Below are 5,854 nucleotides of genomic sequence, written 5' to 3'. Positions count from 1 at the left end.
ATGCACAGTGTAGGTCAAAGCACAAACATGAACGTCTACATTCCAGTGCCTCCCCATATTAAACTGGTTAAATGTAAATTAATGTAATCTTATCCTGCGGTACATGAACAGTGTTGATCCTCGATGTTGTCACCTGCGATCGTAACGACCGTAACATGGCTTCTCCTGCTTGCATTGTGATCTGTAAACCCTCGCTTCCAAATTAATCTTGTTACCCACCATATTTATTTTAGAATCTTTTACATATCCCTCTATGGCCTTTAAGTCCCACTTGAATGCTCCTTGAAGAGAGGTGGTCGTCCTGTTTCCAAAATGTATCAAAAACATCTTGGGACAAGGTTTTCACACTGACAGCTGTCATTGTAAGACAGTTAGCAATTCTGTTTGTTTGTCTGATATAGCAACATTAACTAAAGGGGGTGGGGCTTACCGATAGGTCAATTGGATTATTTATACTTTAGCGGTACATTGGATTTTATTTCCGTATCACTGCACAAAAGTTCATTTTGCAAATCATTCACACCTTGACCACAATTTATATTAATCCTTTCTTTGCACGAATCAAGGGGCAGGGCGGCAATGACACAAACCATGAGTCTTATTATGGGAATGTTCAGACATACATGGATGTGCTTTTTAGAGGGAAATGCCTTTTATCAGTGATTCGAGCTTCTCCATCTCTCAGCTGAAGCTTTGAAGGAGATATGACATGATACTCATCAGCAGATAAAGAGAAGATGAACTATCAGACAGAACACAAAGGCTACGCTAATGTTTCTTGCTGGCATAGCTACAACCTCCAGCAGAAATTTCTGTTGTGAAATGCTTTGATCTAGGTTTATCCAAACGTCCTTGTTGATGGAACAATGTCATTCCACTGTAACGTGAATGTCTGAGACTCATTTAGTTGTCTATGAATCAAGGCATTGTACTCTAGGTTTCACCAAAAGACCCCAGCTTGCCTTGCTCATGAATTATATACTCGTGAACAATTTTCATTCCCATGAATTTTGATTCGGTTAACGGTGAAATCTCACAGAATAGTGATAATCGGAAAAAAGGTTCCAAATTGTTCCGCCATGAATTCTCAGTATTTACATTGTGAATATTTGTCCCAAATAATAACACTTTTATACTGTTTTACTATTAGTTTTGGTGGATGTGGCTCAGGGGGTGAAACGTTCATACGTATAGATGTATAAACGTATAGATAATACCTCTTTTAAGTATTACAAGCAAGTTATTTTTTACATCCAAAGGAGGTAATCAACTTTAATTGTTCATTTTTCTTTGTTCATAATATCATCATGCATAAATACAGTACAACATTTACAATCAGGTCTATATAATGACACAAGTTTTTGACATTGTTGTCAGGCACTAAATTCCCAAAGTTTACTTTTATTATTTCCTTTGGTAGGATGGAAGCACAGAATGTGTGAAAATAACATCTGATATAGAGGTCTGTTCTTATCTTTTGAACCAGAGGCAACAGAAAAGTCAGCTTTTTATGATGTTAACCTAATAGATATAACAGACTTGAAGTCCACTGCAACAATTTTCAATAATGTCTCGATTATTAAGGCAAATTCTTATCAAGAACTATATTTCTGCTTTCCAGGTACAGATGATTTTACTTGTCATCCAATAAATTGTGTATCTTGTATTACCCAGAACCAAATTGAACGTCTCACCTTTCATTAGATGCACGGACAATTCACAAACTTCAAAGACGTGAGTGGGAGAATCTGTTGGCTTGTGGTGTAAAGACCGAGTCAAGAGCCCAAGCAAATATTTCTTTGAAGTTTTGCCTCCACTGTTTAAACTCCCAAGTAGATGAATCACTGAATAAAGCAAACAAAAAAAATAAAAAATTATTGGAAGCCACCCACATACTGGCCACAAAGTTCCTCTCCTCTGTCCTGTGCTAAAGATGTCAGTCTTATTTACATCCCTCTTGCGGTTTGAGTTGTAAAGCAGAAATTAATTGATGATGCATCTCCATTTACAGAGCAGCTGGTCTGTTAGATTTGAGCTCCTGCTGTATGTTGGCCATAAGAGCGGTGCTGATGTAGTTCCCCTCCAGGGTGAGGTGCTCGAGGGAACATTTTCCCCCAGAGTGCAGAGCCTCCAGGAGATAATGTCCTCCAACCTCACCAAAACCATTATTATCTAAGTCCACCTTCCTTAGAGTCTCATTTGATCTCAGCACCTCAGAAAACAGCTTGATACCACTGTCCCCAAGGCTGCTTTCATCTAAGATGATGTGTGTCAGTGAAGTGTTCACTTTTAGGCTTTCAAACAAGACTGTCCAAGCCTCCATGTCTGAACATGATGTCTGTGCCAGGCCCAGATACTGAAGGTGGGAATGATACCTCATGAACGTGGCCAGCACCCTCAGGCCATCACTGCCAAAGCCATTTCCACCTATGTCTAACTCTTTGATCACAATGCTAACTGGAGAGAAGTAGATCTGGTCAGAGTTTCCATGCAGCGCTGCTGTTTTATTTTGAAGTTCAGCCAATCCACTAAGCAGGGTCTGCACTCCAAGATCGCCAAGTTGGTTTCCAAACAATCTAAAGAAGAAAGAAAAAGACCTTCATCATTCATAATGATTTATAACAACCTTCAAGAGTTTCTTTATCAGAGCTGTCCTGTAAAGTCAGCTTATTTTTAGATATATTTAGAATGTATGCATGAAACGTACAGTAGTTCTTTGATCTGTGGTTTGGCTTGCAGAAGGTCTAGTAAAACAGTGATTCCAGGGGGTCCGATTTGGTTCAGATTAAGGTTAATCACCGTGACTTCGGATGGGCTTCTCTTGAGCGCTGTCGCCAAACTCTTCAGCAGTTCATCAGTCAGACCTGTGTTTCTCAAGATTAGCTGCTCCACTTCATCAGAATTGTTCAGCACTTCTGTCATGGCATCCATCTGAAGCAAAGAGCAGATTTTTCTAATAATATATTCTCAGTTTACAGAATATCTAAAATGTTCTCTTGCTCATAAAAGTAATGCCAGTCTTCTATTATTTCATGAAGTGTGTCAAGAATTAAATGTAAAAAAAAATATTCAATAATGTGGTTTTCTGCTCAATAAATTTCAAATGAATATTTATTGTTACTTAGATATAGTTACTGGAATATTAACATTGTAACAAGATTTAGTACATTATCTTGGAATTTACTGATTGTGAAGATATGTTTTATAGGAAGGCTATAAGATAATGTTCAGATACACTGTAGGAATGTTTGTGTGAAGCCAGATTGGTGTAGTGTAGACGTTTTCTCTCTTGGTAGGAAATCATGGGTTCCCTATCTGTCAGTCACTTCGACCTTGTGTCGATTTGATGACACTGCTGCAGTTTGGGCCATGACCATGCTGGAGCAGCTTTTGTGGATGGTACATGCACTCACTGGGAGAGCCTGGCTATGGGAATTTATTCGGCCATTTACAGTATCTGCTTTTCTACACAGAAAGTCACCTCAGTTGCTCCCCATCCTTGACCTTCTGCTACTATGCACAAGGCCTCGGCGACAAGTGCTGAGGAAAACCTGAGGGTGCCAATGGAAGCATTTCCGGCAGGTGAGTCCCCATGGATGAGTTGGGTCTCTTCTCAGAGGTGCACGAGGAGCTCATTAAGTCATGGAAAGTGTCATTTTTACTGCGAGAACATGCTTAGCAGGATCTTCCACCTTCACTACCCTCGACAGTGGGTCAGCCAGGGTTTACTCTGACATTCCTAGTTTGAGCGGGCGATTGCGGTGCTCCTGTGCCCATGAGACGCCGCCACCTGGAGAAAATGTCTGAGATTCCCATCCAAAGCATGTAAGTTCACATCATCCATGACGTCAAGAGCTTACAGTGCTGCTGGACAGGCCACCTCCACACTGCCTTCTGCAGAAAATGCTCTTGTGACCAATTTTGCAACCCTGTTGTGCAAGCTCATCAGAACAATCTGACTCGACTACACGATTCAGTTCACCAGGTGCCTGCTCAGGTTCAACGGCGTCCTTTTTCCATCGATGTGAAGGTTGCAAATCTTAGGCCTATATTGAATCGGGCCCTACATTAGCTCCCGTTCAAGGTTAATGCAGAAACACATTTTCACATGTGTTCACCTTCAAGTTTGGTTTGCTGTGATAGACCAGAAAAGACTCATACTCTCATGTCTTATTTCTCCCTCGATACAGACCGTCCCTATGGCTTGGCCTCGGGGGACGAGCATATCAGTACAAGGTCCTCCCCTATGGGCTGTCCCTGTTATCTTGCGTCTTCACAAAAGGCTCAGAGGCACAACACTGAACTACCCGATGATCTGGCCAGGACACTATCTCAGCTCCTCAGCAAAAACCTGAATCCTTTTACCCATATGTCTGGGGGAGTGGCATGCAAATTCCACTCGCCAATTCTCATTGGCTTTTTCTGAAGTATCAGAGGTGTTTGGGGCTCCCCATCAAATCGACACATCTTGTTCCCTCCATCAGGGAAAGGAGGTTACATTAGTAACCAAGGCAACTTCTAAACTGTGCATAACAGAAGCAGGGCCTAGTAAATCAGGGTTAATATTATAGCTGTATTTGGTTATCTGTAGAAATATATGATGTATTATTTGGTTTGTAGACAAATCATTTTAGCAATTCATTTTTATAGTTAGGATTACCTGTTTTTGTAAGTCTTGCTGCTTCTCATCCTCTGGACCTTCAAAAGAATTTGAGAATGTCATAACGGTCATACGTACTAGCCTTTACACACTGTGTATACTAGTGGCATGCAGTGATGTTCCCTTTCAAGGGAACTCGCGCTGTGTCGAAACGCTGTGGGAACGCCTCTGTGTGATTGTGTTGTGAAGCACGTATGAAATCAGTCCAATGGCATGACGGACCATCATAGGCGAGTGACGTCATCGACTAGGAAACTATAAAGCGTACCCAAACCAAAGGTTAGCTTCTGTGCCTTCAGCAAGTACTCTCTGAGAAACTGTATGTTCCTGGTGTTTTTGTCTGTCTTAGTATTCTGTTAGGCAGAAGTTTTCACCATATGGAAAAAAAACATATGGGGTTTGAAAATGGATCTGGCAGAGGGGTTAGAGACGGACTTCACCCTTTCTCTGCCCTCACCTGCCAGGTCCAGTGTTTCATCTCAAGGTCAGGAAGCACGCTTTGCAGTTACTACAACTATTCAGTTCTGAGAAGCTGGATGTTGTTAGTATCGAGACAGGAGATACTGAGTGCTCGTCACTTCAGTCTCCTGCATGTGAGGATCTAGTGGTTATTACTCGTGCCATGACTAAACAAAAAATTGACTGGCCAGCCGAGAAACAGGAGCTTTATCATAAAAGCAAGTTAGACGAACGCTTTCTGCCATCACAAACAACTTCCACATCTGGACTTGCCGTTCTTTCCTGACCTCCACCCTGAGGAAAAGACTGGTTTCTTATCGTGTGTACTGTTTAGCCCACAAACATCTACATACTCTAACATCTTAGGTCCAAAACAACACGGTTATGGGGCGATGCCCAGGGCTGAAATGACGCTTGCGAGCCATCTTTCCCCTGAGTTTGCATCGTCCCTCAAAGCCCCGACACAGTCTCGAGAGACTGGTTCCCTTAGTAGATTTTATGGCAGAGTGGCTACGTCTGCCAAATATATCTCATTGGTTCCTGCAGACAGTCGTAAAGGACTACACTATTCAGTTCAGGTCTCGCCCACCCTGGTTCAGCAGGGTCCTACAGTGTTGGGCCCTGAGCAGGCTATGGTTATTGAACAGGAAGTAAAAGCTCTTCTACAAAAGGAGGTTATAGAACAGGTTCCTCCTTCCAGCAGGGAGTCCGGGTTTTACAGCTGGTACTTTATTG

The sequence above is a fragment of the Abramis brama genome, assembly GCF_963993115.1.
Source record: "Abramis brama genome assembly, chromosome: 5".
NCBI lineage: Eukaryota > Metazoa > Chordata > Actinopteri > Cypriniformes > Leuciscidae > Abramis > Abramis brama.
This window is presented reverse-complemented; position numbering follows the sequence as displayed.